Below are 20,655 nucleotides of genomic sequence, written 5' to 3'. Positions count from 1 at the left end.
ACACATGCGCCCCTTTCCCGAGCCTCTTTAGGGTCTGGGGACCTCATCCCCCCAGGGTCATGTATTTTCTTATGGGGATGGGGGCTTGTGCGTCCACCCTTCCTGAACCATTATCTGCCTGACAACCCCATCCCCAGAGTCACCTATTTAAAGAAAAGTGAGCAGGTTGCCTGGCCCCCATTCCTTGTTTGGCACTGGTGATCTCATAGCCCAGGGCCACTCTTTTAAACAAAGACGAGGGGTGCATGTGGCTCCACTGCCCAGATCGGTTACAGCCGCGGGGACCCCACCCCCGGAGCCTGGTGTTATTTTGAGGGAGGGCACACAACCTTTCTCCCTGGCCTCGTTTGGCTCCAGGACCCCATCCCCAAGGTCCTGGCATAAAGTTTAGGGGAGGAAAGCACGTGGCCCCCCCTTCCCATTTCCTGGAGCCCAGTGATATTTGCAGGCGACCCCATGACCTGCAGCCCAGTGACATTTAGTAGGAGGAGGGTGATCATGCAGTCCCCCTCCCTGGGCATATTTCAGCACTGAGGACCCCATCACCCAGGGCCCGACAACATATTACAGAGGCAGGGCGGCAGGCGGCCCCCTTCCCCAGGCCAATTTTGGCCCTGGGGACCCCTTCTCCCGGGGCTCAGCGACATTTTAAAGGAAGCCTTTGTGCTCTTCTCCAGCATTGACCACGGTGGTGACCGATGCCTCCTCTCTCGGGTGGCTTGGGAATATAGGTGCACTGGAGATAGGAAACATTGGAGCAACATTTTCTTATCAACCTAATCGAGCTTCATGAAAACTGCTTTCCATGCAATGATTTTCTGCACTCCATATGCCTTTGATGAGTTCAAGTCCTAACGGAAAACAGCACTGCAATGTGGTAATCCAACAAGCAGGAGACTCCAAGGTCATAATCTGGGGCTCAGGTTTACGATGTCTGGCTGGTCGTGAACTGTCGGCTGAACTGAATGTGTGGACTGACAATCTCAGTCAGTGATATCTTTATGACCACAAGTGGCATCTTCAGCTGGTGATGGTTCGATTCATCATCTCCCTCTGGGGTACTCTTTCAGTGAACCTTTGTGCCGCGCACAAGAACAAGCACAGCCCGTTGATCCATGTCCTGCAATTTTCCACAGGTAGAAGCTCTGGGAATCCCATTACTTGTGGGCTAGGACTTCCAACTCCACTTCGCATTTCCATTTTCTATCAGGTGCATTAGTCTCATACACACATGCTTGGCATTGTTTTTCTCGAGCAATGTTGGAATGCAGGATGCTAAAGCTTGCCATTGGTTGGAGGTTCCTGAGATTTCTATCACATAAGAGTGGGAGGTGATTTTTGGCCCATACTTTGGCATTTGCAGCTCATTCTAGGTAAGAAAATGTGCAGGGATCCACAGATAGCCACAGCACGATATATCTCCCTTGACTTCTGGTTTACAGGCATTCCCGGGTTGAAATTGTTTCTTGGATACCAGTCACCCCTAGGCCTAGATTCTGCATCCATCACCAAGGAATCTGGGTGGAAATTTGATGTTTTTAGGACATTCTGGTTAAAAATGTGCTTGGATCTACAAGAGCCACACCATCCTGGACTCTCTTGACCAGCAATTGTAGGGTTCTCTAGGTGTCGGCTGACCCTAAGCCAAAATGATTCTACTATTAGTTTACAATTAGTCTACCATCCCTCAAGGAAAATGGTAGGAAATTTAAAGTTCTTTGGGCATAGTTTTGACATGTGACCTCTGAGGGAGGAAGTAAACCCTCCCATTCTGCCTTTCGATTTGGTTGGAAAGATTTATTGATACCAGGGTTGAAGGTGTAGTCCAGTGGCAAGATTAGCCAGTATTATGCCCCTTGTTTTTTTTAGACCAGTCCTTGATATCTTGTATAGAGTTATGCCATGTATGCCAGCATATTCATGCACAAATATGGACATTACGTTCTCATCAATTGAATTTCCATGCTGGATTAATACTGTACCTTAGATTCAATTCCGAAATGTGCTAAAACAGAAGAAATTAAACTCATAGAGAAAACTTAAATTACTGACCCAGGCACATCTGAAAGTTATCTTCGCAGACAAAACCACTACATAAACCATAGATTTTCTTGATGTGTGGATTACATATTCTAATCAATCTTGGAAAACATATTTATATACCAAAACTATGTATCACAACAAATTATTGGATTGCAACTCATTTCGTCCATTGTCACTAAAACAGACTCTTCCATATTATAAACTCAACAAACAAGATGATTTTATTCAGGAAAACCCAAAAAGCTGGTAACGATTCCAATTTCAACCGCAATTGCATTTTCTTTAAATGTTTTGCATTTGGAAGCATACCCTTACTTACCTGTGCGAAGTCCTGCTTGGTTCTGGAAATAAAATAGAAGTATACCTTTTTTATTCTTACCTAATTAGTCTGGATTCAGTCTGAGTGTGTGCCATTAGTTCTTGATTGAGTGAATACAATAAATGCTTAACACCTTCCTGATAAGCCTAACTGCTCGCCCACAACCACAAATAGAGCTGTTAGTGATTATTTAATTTAGGATCCCCTGTACTCTGTGCACACTATATCTTACTTTAGTATAGTATATACAGAGCCAGCTTCCTACATTGGTGGCAGCAGTGGGATCTCGAGGTAGGTCGGAGATCAGCAGATCCCAGGGCAGGATTGCTGGGGAGACCTCCTCGTAGTTTTGGGTCACTCGGACTGTGGGCGTTGGATGCAGAGTGGTGCAGAACTGCAGAGCCTCCTGGTTCCGGGTTCTGTGTTGGAGTCTTTGTCTGAGCAAATTCAGTGCTCATGGGAGACAGTCGTGCTGGTGAAGTCAGGGCAGGTCCTCGGAGATCTGAATGGCTGCTGGACACGCCAGGGTTTTGCTGGGTGCAGGTTGAAGTCGTCACACGCCGATAGGGCTGGGGCCAAAGCAGTTGGTGTCCTCTTCTTCAGCACAGCTCTTTAGTCCTACTTCTTCTATAAGGAGGCAAGGTTCAGGGTCGCCCCTAAAAACTAAATTTAGAGGCGTTACAGGGGTGGGCAGGTTGGGACCAATAAGTCCCTTCTGTGGGGCAAGTACACCCCCTAGTATGCCACCCTCCAGGTGGAGGGGGACATGCGCCTCTCTCTGGTTGTCTGTGTCCCCTCATCTTCAAGATAGAGGGGATTGAGTTGTGCTTCACCTCGCCTCCCCCACCTGAGGGGTGTGGTTGGCAAAGGTGGGCACTCCCCTCTTCCTAACTAAGTTGTCCCGCTGATTCTCCCTCCCAAAATGGGGGGTCAGGACTGGTGGGAGCCAGTTGCTTGAGGCAACAAAAGGCAGTTTCAGCTAACAAAGGCGGCAGGCATTTGAAGCTCTCCCTTTGTGGACCCAGTCCATCCTGGGTGAGGAGGTACGACACCCTTGTCCATAATGGGCTTTGTTTCTGGACCCAGAGAGCGGAGGCCCTCTACCTAGGGGTCCAGAAACCTGGCTGGTGGTGGCAAATGGCGGGTAGCCATCCAGGAACCACACTTGTCGTTTTTCAGGGAACATCTCTAAGATACCCTCTGAGTGCTTTTTACATGAAATTCCACACTGGCATTGGTGTGGGTTTAATGCGCTGAGAAATTTGCTACCTATCTTCCCAGTTTTGAGAAAAGCCATTATGGAGCTGTGAAGTTCATAATGGCCAAGTCCCAGACCATATACTGTTTATGGCTTTACTGCACTTACAGTGTCTAAGAATGGACTTAGACACTGTAGGGGGTACAGTGCTCATGCAACTGTATCCTCAACTGTGGTCTAGTACACCCTGCTAGAGGGGTGACTTACCTAGGCCATAGGCAGTGGGTTGCAGGCATGGCACACAGGGATGTGTGCCATGTTGACTTGTCACTTTTCTCTGCCCCAAAGCACACATCCTGCAATGACAGGATGGGGGTGTTAAGGTGCAGGGTCTCTAAGGGTGGCATAATTGGCACTGTTGCCCTTAGAGCCCTTCTCTGGTTACAGTGCCCTTGGTCCCCATGGTACCTTTTACAAGGGGATGACCTGTGGCCAGAGAGGTGCCACTTGTGTGTAGAGTGGTACAGTTTTGAGAAAGAACACAGTCCCTGGGAACCTGATTGGCAGGGACCCACGTCATATCAAATCAAAGTGCATCAATTGTCAGGCAAAAAGTGGGATGTAACCATGTAAAAAGGGGCACTGTCCTACAATCTGGAAGTATTACATTGGGAAGGCGGGGTATCAACCTGTTAGCTATTATTTTTGCCAATGTCTCTAAACCTACGTTAATAACAGAGCTCAGACGATATGACTCACAATGTTATGGTGTTTTATGTGGTTTGACAATGATTATAAGGTCTTCTCTGAGTGAAGGGGTTAGTAGTGACGTATTATATTCTTCCTTGTATAGTGCATGTAGATGTGGTACTAGTCTTTGGGGAAATTCTTTGTAAAATTCTCTTGTTAGTCCCTCTAGTCACGAAGCTTTGCCTGTTGGCTAGTTATAGCTTCTTTGACCTCTTCCTCTATATAGGCTGTGCTAAGACTTGTCTTTGATCCTCCGAGAGTCAGGCCACTGCAATCTCATTCAGATAGCTAATCAATTCTCCAGAGGACTAGTGGTGTGGATTTTGGTATAGGTTAGTATAATAATCTGTGAAGGTTGCCATTATCTTCCTAATGTCATAGTTTTCTGTACCATCTGAGAATACTATTTTTATTATATTTGAGTGCGCCCACGGTGCCTTCAGCTTATTGGCTAGGGTTCGATCTAGTCTCTCACCCTCCGCCTACACCCTCGCTATGGAGTGTTTAGATATATATTTTATATCTTATTCATCTGTGTCATTATATTCTGTTATTAGTTTGTGAATATCTGCGAATACTGTAGGGCTTGGGCATGTTTCTTGTTAGCGTTCTAATGTTTGTATCTGACGCTCCATGTTGTGCAATTGTGTACGCTCTGCTTTAAGGATACCTGCTTTCTTGCTATTGCACGTTCCTCTGATGGTAGCCTCAAATGCTTCCCAAAGGGTGCCTGCTCTGTCCACTAAGCCCATGTTAACTTCAGAATATGCGATTATGCTGGATCTCAGCACGTCTTGAAATACTGGGTCTGTCATAACCGAAGCCCGGAATCTCCACATAAATTGGGTTGGTGTGTGTGTGTGGGGATCGTAATCCTAAGTAGGACAAGTGAATGGTCCAATAGTGTTTTAGGGAGATGTGTGATGTTCTGCATCCAGTCACTTACACCTCGAGTCATCAGCCAGTAGTCCACGCAGGACCATGTATTGTGAACAGAAGATGTGAATGTTGCTTCAAATCCAGCTCATAGATGTTGACCTATCGAGTTTAGGGTTCTCATAGTTGTTGAGAACCCCTTCCCACAATATAGTATGTATCGCCAGGGTGAGTAGCTTAATCCACACTGACATGTAGAAAGTTGGATCATCGATGTTCGTGCCATATGTATTCCGTGAATGCCATGAATTGTACCCTGTGCTATTACAAATCGCATTGGTCATCAGAGCATGAATATATGGGCTGAAATGGGACCCCTTTCATGATTAAAATGAGGGTGCCCTCTGAGTAGGATGAATAGGATGACACATATCTATGTATTGCCCATTAGCCCGCCACTCTTCTCTGTATCTGGAGTTAAATGCGTTTCCTGCATACAGGAAATATCTATATTGTGGCGATGTAGACTTAACACAGTAACTAAACCTCAGTAAAACAATCAAGAGGCAATAGCAATTGCTCGAGCCCAGAACTATGGGGAGTTGTGGAATCCTCTGGTGGTGCTAGTCTAATGCTTCCCATTATCATGAAAGTTTGTGGGGGTTACCCAGTTGGGCGACTATGTAACCAGTATACACACACTGCCGTGGCAGAGTTGGTCGGGAAATTTGGTGTAGAATGCAATGGGTAGTTTCTGTTTCGTAGTCATATGCCCGGTGGGGCCAAGTAGTTGTTGCCAGAGTATTTACATGAAGTCATCCTGGTCCAAGTCACTTTGCTGTGTTGGTCTCCCTGGCGTTGCGGTGGGTGAGAGTAGGGCGTGTTTCACTGGTATGTCCTTCCCTCAGGAGGTTGGTGGCTTTCTTAGGGTCTTGAAAAATGTGCTGCTTGCCCGTTAGCAAGAATTTTGAGTCTTGATGGATATAGCATGGCATATTCTATACCAGTGAGTTGCAGTAGATTTTTCACCAGCATGAATTCACGCTGTGCCTCTTGTACAACAGTCATAAAGTTGTGGGAAAGTTTGAAACAGTCGCCCTATTGGATTATGGTGCTTTTTTCCCTGGCCGAGTAAAGGACTATGTCCCTCTCGTGAAAATTCATGAGGCGTGCTATTATAGGTTGGGCCGGGGTCCCTAACAAGAGTTGTGCAGCCAACGATTGATGTGCTCTCTCTGTCACTAGCAGACGAATAAATTATTCCGCTCTGAATATGGTTTGGACGAGGGTCCCCACAAAAGGTTCTAGTTTCTCCGTGTTGGCTGTCACTGGTATTCTCAGAATGTTCAGGTTGTTTCTCCATGACCTAGCTTCTAGGTCCTCAGATTTTACCCAAATAGACTCTATTGCCTATTTGATGGCGACTAGCTTACACGTTGTACTCTGCACTTTGTCCTCAACGTCTCTCATGCTCTTTTTCCACGGTGGTGAGGCATTGGCCTTGTTTGTCCAGCCTTATGGCGCATTCTGATAGTGAGCATGTTGAGTTTGGTGTCTATAGAAAGCAGGCTTTGTTTGTAGCATTGCCTTCATGTTTGACGAAACATTTTGGGGCTTTTCTGGATGTTCTGGTTCAGTACGGTCTTGGGATTCTGTTCTTTCATCTTGGACCCTCGTTTAGTCTCAAAGTGCGTCATCGACTGTCTATGCTCTGATTTCCCCATTTTAGTATTGCAGTGCTGCGGGTCCCTAGTTTTATTGCTTTGCGGCCTTCGAGGCCTAGGCCAGTGTGTAGTTGCAATTTATTCTGTACAGGGCGTGAGCAGTGTCTTTGTAGTGGGTGGTGTAGGGAGCAGTGAATGACAGCAGCCAGTTTGGTTGCCCCTCTTGTTTCAGTGTTGTGGGTCTCACCTTCTTCCCTAGGGGTCTAAGTAGAGGGGAATGAGCAGACCCAAGCACTCAGTATAAGGATACCCATGGGTATTTTGTAGCAAACCTAGTCATGTGGTGCTGACATTCATATCCAGTTTTAGCCCATTGGAACTTATGCTTAGGTTTGAGCCAGTACGGAGGCAGACTTGAGTTTTGGGTCATACACCATAGCAACTGGAAGGCCCACCCCTACTGCTCGGTGCTTCTTACTGCTAGTATCAAAGCAACGGTTGCATGCCTCTGTCCATCAGGCCATGTGCCATTATGTCTGTCTCTCTGCCTCACCTTCGGATATTGATCCATCGATTTATTCCTTTCTATCTAAAGATTTGTCTGATGTACCCCATACTACTATCAATATTTTGGAATTACATCAGGACATTCTTGCTTTCTTTCGAATGATACGTCTTAAAATATTCTTTGCAGAAATAGATTCTAATGTTGATCACGTAATCACCCATTCACGCCTGTCTCCACCATCGACCTTCACTCCTTCTCTTGCTCAAGTAGGTCCTGAAGTATCGGTTTTTGAACTCTTGGTATTGAAACAAATTGATCAGATTGTAAAGTTTGTACCTAGTCCTAAATTTAATTTGGACCAAGAGCAATATAAAGCCCTCCATTCCTTGCCCAATAACAAAGTGCTTACCATCAAGAATTGCGACAAAGGAGGAGGCATTGTGGTTCTAGATACCAAACATTATGAATCTAAAATGATGACCCTTCTTAATAATTCTTCCTTCTACACAAAGATGCATTCAGACCCCCCGGACAAAGTATCCAAAATCCAAAAACATTGAACAGATCACGAAACGTCATGGGAAGATCTGTACCAAAGAATATGAATATCTGAACAACAAGAACTCTCATATGGCGAGTATCTACGGGCTACTGAAAATACATAAAAATGAAATACACCCACCTTTCCGGCCTATTGTGACCACTATCGGTTCTATTACCGAACCGTTATCCAACCATAAAATCTTTCATCAGTGACACCAGTGACATGATTAACAAAGTGGAAAACATATCTTTCAATCCAAATACTATTTTTCATCTGGATTGACTCCGAAGAAACATTACAGGAGTTTCTATTATGGCTTAATTCATGTGACCCCAACATTCAATTCACTAGCAACCATAGCCGTAATCAAGTGGAGTTTCTAGATATCTTGATAAGACACAACAAAGGTTTGCTTGATGTAGATCTATATGTCAAACCTTCAGCGAGAAACACTTTATTGCATTTTGAAAGTTACCATCCTAGAATGCAAAAACAAAGCATCCCTTTTTGACAATTCCTTGGCTTGCGTAGAAACGGTACCAATTTGTCCAACTATGACTCCTAATCTGTTTTTATGCAGGAGAAGTTTATAATCAGAGATTACCCCAGACGGCTAGTCAGGGATTCTTACAAAAGAGCACGGTTTTTATGACAGGGACCACCTATTGAGAAAACAAGTTCACAAGACATCACGTTTGCTTTGCGTGACACAACATTCCACCCTGAATGAAAAAATCTGGCAAATCGTGAGCCCCAACTGGCACATTCTAAATAGTGAGGCGGACAAGAATTTGAAACTTTTGAAGCCAATGTTTGCACATCAACACAATAAAAACATTAAAGATATTGTAGTAAGATCACTCTGTAAAACAAACCTACCCTTGGTTCAAAAGAGTATTGATGGTTCACAGCCAGTGGTAGGAACTTATAGGTGCACCCAATGCATAGCTTGTGACTCAGTGATACAAACCAAAACCATTACACACAAAGGATTCACAGTGAGAGCAAAAAGATTAACCAGTTGTAAGATCAAAAATGTATTTTATCTCCTAATGTGTCCTTGTGGCTTAGGATACGTAAGAGAAACATCTAGATCCATGGCCACCCAGTTAACTGAACACTGCTCAGCTAACAGAGCCTCTAAATTGTCGGCTCCTTTCGCTAAGCATTTTCTGAATTTTCTACATAAGCCAGACGAGATCAAATGGTTCATCCTGGAGAAAATTTACAACTCCTAGGCAACCATCAGTACTGAAATCAGAAAACATAGAGAAGTTTTCTGGATCTTTACTTTGAATACATTTAAATGGGGCTTGAATAATGAATTACCATGGTAAAACAGCTAATGGTCCTCGTCTTTTCCCAGTGGATGAATAAGATGCCTAAAGTACATGCATATGAATTATTGTATGGAAAACATACAAAGTCCCTACAAAACATAGTTACAATTTGGAATAACTGGGAGGAGCTGATATGAATTTTGCAATGACTGCTAAGGGGTTATCGGGGAAAGTGTCGGGGGGGATGGGAGATGTAAGGATCTGATGGATTTGTATCATGTATATATGTATCTGATAGAGACATCTAGCCGCAGATTCCTTACCTTTTTTTTTTCTTATCCCCTCATATCACCAAAAAGCGTCAGCAAAGAAAAATCACATCGTCTAACTGTCCGCCCAGCTGTCACTGCACTCGCCCTGGTCCATTCCATCCGGACCCTCACCTTTGTCAGTGAGTCGGTGTAATCATAGGGACGAATAGCCAACGCCCAGGGATCGAGACCAAATCAGGAAAGGAGACCAGATAGATAGGTCAGGACTCTTAGTTATTCTCTGGTCAAGGCCACAAATTCTGACCGCAGCCCTGACCCAATCTTCAGCTATCAAGGGCAAAGGGTCCCTCCATTTCAAACAGATTTCCCTCCTAGCAATAAGGATTAAATAAAAAATTAACCTTCTATGAGGCCGCCTTAACAACAAAGTTGGTACTCCATCAACTCCCAGAAGGATAAGAGTTGTATTTAGTTTCATATCATGATCAAAGATCCCTTTAAGCGCTAGTCCTACAGTGTCCCAAAAATTGTTCAAAGACGGACACTCGACGAAAATAGGAACATCATTGGCTCCTATACAGCCACACTTCACACACTTGGGAAGAGGTTGAGGTGCAAATTTAGATATTTTATGTGGAGTCCCATAAAGACGATTAATAGTAAAAAAAAAATGGTTACGCTTCAGGTTAGAAGGTTTAACCATTGAGTAGAGAGTCTTTAATGAGCTGTCCCAAATTGACTCGAAGCCCTCCTCTGGGAGGCTTCCTCTCCAAACTGCATACGGGGGTAATAACTTCTTCTCTTCTGCTCCTGAAAGTCCCTCGTACCACCTTGCGAATTCCTTGTTCTTAAGTCTAATGCCTTGAAGAGACAGCTCTAATTCATAGTTACCCCCAATATCATTTTTTGATGGCACAAACCAAGAAGGTAATTGGATGAATTTAAATCTGGACAGCTCATTGTTGGTTTTAATGTTCAATACTTCCCAGGGGTGGACTCCTTCTGATGATATTAAGTCCGAACAAGTTGAGAGCCCCGCCCTTCTGAGTGGAACACTGAGGGCATCCTTTAAACATTCTGGTGATCCGGGGGAGTCCCATACTGGGGCGAAATCAGAAAAATATCCAATACCCTACTTCCTCCTGAGTCTATACCAAAGATCCAAGGCAGCTCTCAAAACCTTTAGCCAAACCTTCTTAAAAAACTTAGGAGCACCAAATTTATATAGACATCCCTCCACACTCAATGGTCTTATTTCCCCCCAATAGCTTCACCCAAGTGGAATCATTTGTTTTTGCCAGAAGCATTCGGATATTTTTTAACTGAAAAGCAACACAATGCCAATTAAAATCAGGCAAAGCCAGTCCCCCTTTATTCATTTTACGCCTGAGTTTTTCCCAAGACATCCTAGCTCCTTTTTGGGCCCAAATGAAGCTCGACACCCTCCCCTGGATTTTATCGATGCCTTGTTTGGGGAATCCAAGAGGGATAGCATTAAAAAGATCAGTTTGGGAACGATAACCATTTTTATCAAATTAACCCGTCCATAGATTGTCAATGGAAGGTTTCGCCACCTACTTAATAAACGTTCAATCTCTTTAGAGACCCTAGATAGATTCAAATGTGGAATTTTCTCTATCCCTTACTATTATAATACCTAGATATCTAAACTTAGGACTTACTTCCCTCTCCCACTCAGTGATATTCCAACACATAACCTCAGTTTTGGCAGTGTTGACCAAATAGCCAGAGAGAGAGCCAAATTCCTCCAATAATTCTTGTACTCTCGGAACCGAAGTCAAAGGATCTGCCGTATAAATTAATAAATCATCGGCATAGAGTGCAACTTTGCAGCTGTAAGACAAGCAGCTAAATGGAACCACTAAGGGATCCAATCGCAAATGTTGGGCAAGAGGCTCTATATAGATATCGAAAATAAGGGGAGATAACAGGCACCCCTGCCGAGTGCCTCGTAGAATATTAAAACTGGAGGACAATATACCGTTAAGAAAAAATCCTGGCCGAAGCCCCGGTATAGATTGCCTTAATTGTATTAATACATTTAGGGCCAAACCCCATTGAGCTCAAAACCTCCCAGAGATAAACCCAACATACTCAATCAAATGCCTTAGCGGCATCTAACGCCACTATGGCGAGAGAGGCAGATCGTTTCATGGCAAGATCTATCGTGCCGATTAACTGCTGGGTGTGATCGTGTATAAATCTCTTGGGGATAAAGCCCTTCTGATCAGAATGGATAAGCTGGGGGGTGAGCTTGGCCAATCTCCCCGCTAAAATGCTCATGAAGATCTTTTATTCCTCATTAAGCAGAGAGATTGACCGGTACGAGTCGTCCCTAGCAGGGTCCTTAGAAGGTTTTAAAATAGGGACCATCGAGGCCTCTTTCCAGGATTTAGGTACCTCGACGCCCTGTCTATATATAGAGTTAAACAGGGCTTCCAAAAATGGTATCAGCTCATCAACCAAAAGACTATATACTTAATTTGGAAGGGCATCAGTGCCCGCAGCTTCAACCCTCCTACACTTACTTATGCTCAAACGAATCTCTTCCTTAGTGATTGGATCGTCAGGAGCCTTGCAGCTTACATCTGTTAGATTAGGGAGCTGCAACTTCCTCAACCAGCTCTTAATATACTAGGGATCAGGAGAGATCTCTTCTCGATATAAGCTGGAAAAAAGAGACCATAAACAGGCCTGCATATGCTCCTGCTTCCCTGAGGTGTCACCCCTGTCACTGACAACCAGCTTTCCAATAAAATTCCTTGACCTGTCTGTCCGGGCCTTCGGAGCAAGTAGTGCACCTGCTCTTTCCCCATATTCAAAATCCTACATGGACTTAGCATCCCACTGAGCTCTACATTTTTGATCAAGAAAGACCCTATATTCCATCCTTGCATCCTCAAGTTGCTTCCGCAACCTTACCTGAACATCTGGAGATTGCATTCCAGCTTGAAGCAGGCTGCCTTCTAGTAGGCCTCCTGTGTCCTCCAGGGCTTTAAGAGTTGAACGTTCGTCCCTTTTCTGAGCAGAAGACTGTCTTTGCAGTTCCCCTCTGAGAAAGGCCTTAAAAGTGTCCCAAACTATATCTACAGAGGCAGAACCTAGACTGTCCCGAAAAAACAGCCTACATACTTGTTTTAACACCCCATCTATCTCAGGACCAGATAAGATGGCTATCCTTAGAGTCCATCTAGGTCTCATAGGGCTAGAATAACCAACCAAGGAGAAAATCATAGCTGCATGATCAGAAATATGGGCCGGTAATATATGTATGGATTATATTTTTTCCACCATAATCTTATCAACAAAAAAATGGTCCAATCTAGAAAAGTGGCTATGCTTCTTGCTATGAAAAGTAAAGCCCTGCCTAATACCCATCTTATATCTCCAGACGTCCAACAGGCCCAATTCTAGCATGATGTTTTTTAGCGTCCTCCTAGCTTGAGGGGTGTTATCATATCGACTATTGTTGGATCTATACTGAACAGGGTCCAGCAAGACATTACAATCTCCTCTTATTATAACAGGTGCCGTGACCTCCATTAGGTTCCATTCTAGATTAGATAAATAAGAGGGATAGTCACTATTAGGCCCACAAAAAACCACACAGACTAATTCTACCCCCCCACCCACAGTCTAGGGTAGCTTTCAACCACCTCCACGATTTATCAGACTTAGAGGCCTTGATAACACAACCTGCTCCTTTCTTAATTAAAATCGCAACTCCCCTGCAATATGCAGACTGTTCCAAAACCACAAACTAATCTATCCATCGACACTTGGAGAATACTGCATTACCTTCTGGGGTATCTAGATGAGTCTCCTGTATTAAACCGATATGGGCACGACTCTCTTTCAAATACTTCAATGCCAACCTCTGCCTACGCCTACACCTAAGCCCGTTGACATTCCAGGTAAGGATTTTTAATTCATTAAATCCCTACATATAACCTATCAAAAACAGCAATGACCATGGACTGACATTGTAGATCACTTACAATATTAAGATGATAGAGGGAAAACAATTTTTTTCCTTTTTTTCCCCGCTGCTCCCCACCTCGTGACCCCCCCTTAACCTTTCACCCTCACCCTCCGTGCCCTCTGTTGCTGCCACCCCCCTCAGGGGAACCCCCCTAACTGGAATAGGCATAAAGCCTAGTGGTATCCAAGTTGGCAAAAAGAAAAACCTTACTACATCTGAACTCTCCTTCCACCCCCGAACCTGCACCCCTCTATTTGCTGACCCCTTTCTTAATTTCCTCAATCAACAAATCGGCTTCCTCCACCGAACGATGTATATACATAAGATGGTTCTACATCATGCGGAGAGAAGCTGGGAACTTCAACTGAGCTCTTGCACCAAGTTTAGTCAACACTTCCGCCCTTTTCCCCAGCTCCCACTGCCTTAATGAGGTAGCGTGTCACAAATCTGACCTAATCGAAAAGGAGTAGGAGCCTACTGAGAAAGACCCTTTTTTTAAAGAGGAGGACAAAACAGCCTCCTTAGTAGTAAAAGTGAGGAAATTAATTAAAATTCGCCTTGGCCTTTGCCTTCCAAGATTTCTTTTGAATGGATCTCGATGTACCCGCTGGATTTCTTTAGAGAGGTCTATATCTGGTCAATTGTATAAGACAGCATCTTGTAATAATTTGATCACAAAGGCCTTAACATCCGGGCCTTCCACATCCTCAGGGATATTGATAAGTCGGAGATTATTCTTCTGGCTGTGGTTCTCAAGACGCTCCAGGTCCTCCTTCATCTCCTTATTTTGGTGGGTTAATCGGCACACTTCAACTGACGTTTTATCGATGGTTTGCTTTAACTTAGGTACTTCCTGTTCTAAAACCTCAGTTCTCAGGGAGACCTCCTCAAGTTTCTGTGTCAACGCAGCGCAGGATGCTTGTATGGCGACCTGATTCTGCTCCGAAATTGTAAATCTGCCCTTCATTTCTTCTTTAAAGGCTAGAAGAATCCCCACCAGTGTTTCTGAATTTGTTCCTGAATTCGTATGCAAGGCTTGACTAGCCACAGGTGATACTGGCATAGATTTCAGAGGCTCCAACCCAACATGGAAATCTTTTCTAAATGCCCCCACGCCCTCTGCTACCTCTAAGGCCTGAAACCCATTTGATGTAGGAATAGAGATTGCAGATGAAGCAACATCTTGGGATGACTCTTATCATTGGAGCCTGGGCAGGAGTTGTCGCGTTAGGGCCTTGAGTTGCTCCGCCTGGTGGTTCCATACTGGGGTCTAGAAGCTTTGGAGGTGACAACAGCAGGGGAGGCCAAAACTTTATAGAAGGAATTCAAGGAGGGGGTAACCTTGACCTTGGATACAACAGCCTTCTTCCCTCTACCACTGCTACTAGGGGGATTTAACAGTCGCAGAAGTAGAAGATATAACTTTTTCTACTCTTACTCCTTACTTGGCTGGCGCCAGAGATTTATTTCCTCCTTTTGTTACAGAGTTTGGCTTGGAACCCGAGTGAAGAGGAGGCAAGGGTTCCAGCCCTTGAAGAGAGGTCGCCAGACAGCCCCCCTTGTGCGGATGGTATACCTGCACACTTTCCCAGATACAGCAGTGAGCCTATTCTGAACAGTTTTCCCTCTCTCCATATGCTGCATACCCGTCTCCCGAATGAGCCCTATTAGGCTACTCGTGGCCCCTTCTGTAGTCCCCTCTGTTTGTGGTGTGAGGTAAAACACTTCAAAACTAATTCACTGGGGGGCATAATATGACAGCTTGTTTTCTAGTATTACTAACCAAATTAAATAGAGTATTGCCGTGTACTGCTCTCTCCCCTAATGGGAAGGTCTTACCGCCATCTCAACTAAGAGCACCAGTCCAACCAGCATGCATCTGAAAATCCAATCAATCCAGAACACCCCTGCAGGTGCTGACTCTTCTACTGCTGCCCCAGGAACTAAACCGGGCAATACGGCGGCAGTGTGGTCTCCCTGCAGCTCCCTCCCAGCAGGGAACCCGACACCATGGCAAGACAGTACGATCCGCCTCCAGCAGCACCATTGAGGGGAAACGCAGTATCTCTTGAGCTTCCTCGCACTGCAGGGAAAAGAAAACAACCAACGGGCAAAGAGTAAAGGTATGTAGGGGGCGAGGAGAGCTCAGCTCATCATACGAAGGAGCCGACTGGAGACCGGCGGGCGTTTACGCCTCAGGTGACCCCTCTTGATTCAGATTCCTTACCATTAAACTCCCAGGCGTCAGACTGGATCCAAAAGATCTTTGATGGCAGTACGACTGCACGTCGGTAGGTGGTGTCAGTCGACTCTGTGTGACGTCATCAATATAACAGCCACTCAGGCATGCTGACATCTGTTCTTTACTTTCCACGCCAGTCAGCACAGATCCATCGAAGAGAGCTACCCCCTGTCATTTTTTGACAGACTTTTTCCGACTCCTTTTGGTGTGTAGAGATGTCTAGCAAGAAGACCTATGGGTTTAAGCCATGTAGCACCTGTCGCAGCGCCATATCTTTCACGGACCCCCACCTAGTGTCTCTCTGGTGCCTTGAGCGCACCCACGGCACTAAGTCGTGCTCCAACATCTGGGCCATGGCACTGAAGGCTTTGAGGGAGCGGTCCCTAAAGCTAATTGAGTCCCGGCGTACTGTGCTACAGAGGTCGCCTCGTCTACCTCGTTCCCACTCCCGGTCGAGAGGAAGGTCCAAGCACCGTCGAAGTCCTCTTCCTCAAAGTCATGGCAGTCAGATAAGAGGCAACACAAGAAGTCAAAGTGTGCTTCGAGACAGAGGGAACTCAGCGTTTGAAGCCCCGCTCAGTGGAGCGGATGCCTGGGTTGGCTCTATATTTCTCTCCCTTTCCAGGGCCGGGAGGGACTCCCGGACGACTAAAAGAATTTTATGATGCCATATGTGCCATATTTGGGCAGCCTGATCATGCCAGCACGCCTTCAGGCCCCGCAGGTTCAGATGAAGTAGACCCCGTGGACTCCGTGGCTCCGGCCGGTCGTGCATCAAGGGCGACCTTACATGGCGTCACGTCTGGTCCTGAGGTCCTCGACAGCGCCTCCCCAATCGTCATTCCGAACGACACGGAGCCGGTCAGGTGTTCACCGACACCTAAACCGGCGCCGACTGAGCCGTATGGCTTCATGCCTTTCAACCTTCTCTATTCCGAAGGGTTAGGAATGGATGATGAGGATTGGGAGGGGCAACAGGATCCCTTAGAAATCCTGCGACCGCAAGATCTGGACTGGTATGAGGAACTGGGTGATGCCAGGGGCCTGGACACCTCTTCAGATTCTGGCATGCTGTTTCCCCCTAACCTGGCTATGGGGGAGGGGTCGTCATGTGCAATGGTGGTACCGAGATCTTGGACCCGCAACTTCCTACGGTGGCAGCCAAGACTAACATCTTGACAGAGGCCGTGCAGCCTGTTGTCTCCACCTCTGAACCTTTGCTGCCTTTCAACGAGGCCTTGATGGATGTTCTTCCAGTCACCCGGCCCAAACCCAGCACAGGGGCTCCTGTGAACAGAACAATTACCCGCCGCCATCGCCCTGCACCGGGCGACCTAGCTTTCCTCACCGCCTACCCCACAAATTTTGGTTGTCCATCTTCTTGTGGCATGTTCCCTTCCCCAGCCTGGACAAATGGCTGTAAAGCTTTGGGAAGAAATTGTTCTCTTCTGCCAGCCTAGCATTGCGGTCGGTGAACACTGCATGCCGTTTGGTATGTTATTCCCATTCGATATCCGGTATGGTTGCACAGGTGCTGCCCAGAGTGTCTGAGGAGGACCGGATTCTGCTCTCCCAAGCTACTTCAGACAGGAGAGATGCAGCGATGTTCGCCATCCGCTGTGGCTTGGACAACACAGACTCGCTAGGCAGAGCAATTTCCTCAACAGTGGTCATACAGCACCACGCCTGGCTGAGAACGTCTGGATTTTCAGGGGATGGCCAAGCTAATCTTATGGACAAGCCCTTTGATGGCTAACATCTCTTTGGAGACAAAGCAGATGTAGCGCTTGAGCGACTTAAGGACTCACAGGCTACGGCCAAGTCCTTAGGCCTCACCAATTCATCCCGGCCTGTGTCTGCTTTTCCATCCTTTCATGGCTAATGAAGGGGCTTCCAACCACGCCAACCCTACTACAGCCAGAGCGCCCCGCAAGTTCAGCAACCTCTGGTCCAAGTCCGATCCCCCAGATTCATACACGTCCAGAGTGTGGCAAGAACCGTTATCACCTCCACCACTGGCGGAACATCACCTCGGACAGGTGGGTGTTGCAAATAGTCCAATGGAACAACTCCCTCCCCTTCGAGACCACACCCCCCCCCCCCATCCATGCCTCCAGCTCACAGTCGGCTGACGGAGGATCACCTTGCTTTACTCCGCGAGTAAGTCACAATAGAGATGGTTCCCGGGACAGAAATAGGGTGTGGTCGTTATTCCCACTATTTGATGTTGCAAAGACAGATGGAGGCCTTCGTCCTATCCTTGACCTCAGAGCCCTCAACTACTTCCTTAAAAAGGAGAGGTTCAAAATGCTTACCCTTGCTCTGGTCCTGTCTGCCCTGGACCCGGGAGACTGGATGGTAGCGCTGGACTTGCAGGACATCTATTTCCATATTCCCGTCCTGCCTGCCCATCGGCGCTATCTGCGGATTACTGTGGGCCAAGAGCCCTTTCAGTTTGCTCTGCTTCCTTTTGGCCTCACCAGTGCTCCTCAGGTGCCAGTCTTCCCCAATCTCGACGGTTGTTGGAGGCAGGCTCATCCCAGGGAGTTGTCTCCCAACTCCGGACTACGGTGACCCTCCTGCACTCGCTGGTGTTCACTATCAAGTTGCTGAAGACACACCTGATTTCCTCTCAGATGTTCCCTTTCATCAGAGCAATTCTGGACACGGTGCAGTTTCAGGCTTATCTTTCCGAGCGGCGAGTCTAGGATTTTCAGGCTATGATACCGAAGTTTCAGCCTCTATCCTGCATTTCGATGAGACTGACTCTGAGGCTGTTGGGCTTCATGGCCTCCTGCTTCCTGCTAATGGACCATGCATGATGGCACATCCCGGCTCTGTAGTGGGACCTGAAGTTCCAATGGGCACAGCATCATGGAAATCTCACCGACTTGGTTCGTATATTGGAGGTCAATACAAAAGACCTGTAGTGGTGGCTAACAAACCACGACTGGATCAGAGGCAGACCCCTCTCCCTTCCCCACCCAGATCTTACTGTAGTGGCAGATGTGTCTCTTCTGGGTTGGGGCGGCCATCTGGGAGAGGTTGGAGATCAAAGGACTCTGGTCTCCGGCTAAAACCAGGCTCCATATCAACCTGTTGGAGCTTCAGGTGATCAGACAGGCAATGTAAGCCTTTTTACAATCACTCAAGGGAAGGCTAGTTCAAGTGTTCACGGACAACACTACCGCCATGTGGTACTGCAGCAAACAGGGTGGTGTGGGTTCGTGGACCTTTTGTCAAGAGGCCCTGCATCTCTGGACTTGGCTGGAACAGCAGGGCATTTCCATGGTGATTCAACCTCTGGCCGGTTCTCTGAACGCCAGAGCGGACAAACTCAGCCACCGGTGCCTTGCAGATCCCGCGTGACGTCTCCATCCGGTGGTGGTAGAAGGTCTCTTTTAGCGGTGGAGAGAGCCTTGGTGAGATCTGTTCACCTCCGAAGAGAACTCACAATGTCAGCAGTTTTGCGCATTGGAGTTTCCAAAACTACTCTCGCCCAGAGACGCTTTTTGTCGCGAGTAGAGCTGATGCCTCCTGTATGCCTTTCCGCACCTATCACTCCTGCCCAGAGTGCTCAAGAAGATCAGGAGTGACGGGGCACAAGTCGGTTCTTGTGGCTCCGGACTGAGCACGGAGAGTCTGGTTTCCAAAGCATCTGGCAATGAGCATCAAATCTCCGGTCAATCTGCTCCTTTGGGAGGATCTTCTGTCGCAGAAGCATGGAGGGTTCTCCACCCAAACCTGCCCACTCTCCGCCTCCTTGCATGGAGATTGAGCAGCAACAGTTGACAGCTTTTGACCTTCCTGACGAAGTTTGCGCAGTTATTCTAGCAGCCAGGCGTCCCTCCACAAAGTCGGTATATACCTGCCGATGGAACACATTTTGTAAATATTGTACAGAACGGTCTATTGACCCCTTATCTGCCTCTCTATCAGATGTCTCCTGTTTCTTTCTTTTGCCCACCAGGGCTCTGATCTGTCGGCCCGGTCTGTTTTCTTTGGCTGCAAGATCCGCCTTCACTTTTTAAATCCCCTCTTGTGTAGAGATTTTTGAAGGGGTTAACCTATTTGTTTCCCCCTCCCATTTTATTATGCCACAGTGGGACCATAATTTTGTCCTTACCTTCTTGATGTGTGCATATTTTGAGCAGCTACACAACTGCCCTCTACGGCTGCTCACTATCAAAACAGCCTTTTTGTAGCAGTCACCACTGCCAGGAGGATGTGCAAACTGCAGGCACTGTCATCACAGCCATCTTTCCTGGCCGTCATTCTGGACAAAGTGGTACTCCGGTCTAGGGCATCTTTTCTGCCTAATGTGGTAACATCCCTCCATCTGGGACAGTCGGTTACTCTGCCCACTTTCGATGCACCTCCGCATCCTTCAAGGAAGAGGAGCTTCTCCACTGTTTTGACTCAAAAAGAGCATTATCATTCTACCTTGATTGCACCAAAGAATTCTGGGTGGCTGGCCAACTCTTTATAGGGTACGTGGGGGCAAAGAAGGGGTGTGCTGGCCAAAAGAGAACCATACAATGCTGGGTTATCCTCCGTATCAAAATATGTTGCGCTTTAGCAAATAAACTGCTTCTGAAGGCCTTAGGGCCCATTCTACCAGGGTGAAGGCAGCCACCAAGGCTCTCCAGCGTGGTGTTCCAATTGCTGATATCTGCCAAGCGGCCACATGGGCAACTTTGCACACATTCACCAGACACTATTGCCTGAATTCTCAGGTTCCCCGGGAGGGCCTGTTTGGCTGGTCTGTCTTGCAGAATTTCCTGGTTTAAAGCTTTTCGGCAGTCCCACCATCGGGGAAGGTATTGCTTGGGTATCTGTTCAAAGGTAAGGAATCTGCGGCTAAATGTCTCTGTCAGATGGACAAGTTACTTACCTTCGGTAATGCCTTCTCTGGTAGAGACATAATCTAGCTGCAAATTCTTTACCGACCCACCC

General features: G+C 46.6%; 1 protein-coding gene across 6 annotated transcripts in view; it reads left to right on the top strand.

Moving 5' to 3' along the window:
- SBF2 (SET binding factor 2) overlaps positions 1-20,655 on the top strand; it is a 2,080,461-nt gene that overhangs the window by 970,857 nt on the left and 1,088,949 nt on the right. The gene's annotated exons all lie outside the window — the stretch shown is intronic.

Source organism: Triturus cristatus, chromosome 3_2, assembly GCF_964204655.1.
Source record: "Triturus cristatus chromosome 3_2, aTriCri1.1, whole genome shotgun sequence".
Taxonomy (NCBI): domain Eukaryota; kingdom Metazoa; phylum Chordata; class Amphibia; order Caudata; family Salamandridae; genus Triturus; species Triturus cristatus.
The sequence above is the reverse complement of the archived record's forward strand: the minus strand, read 5'-3'. Positions and strand labels throughout refer to the sequence as shown.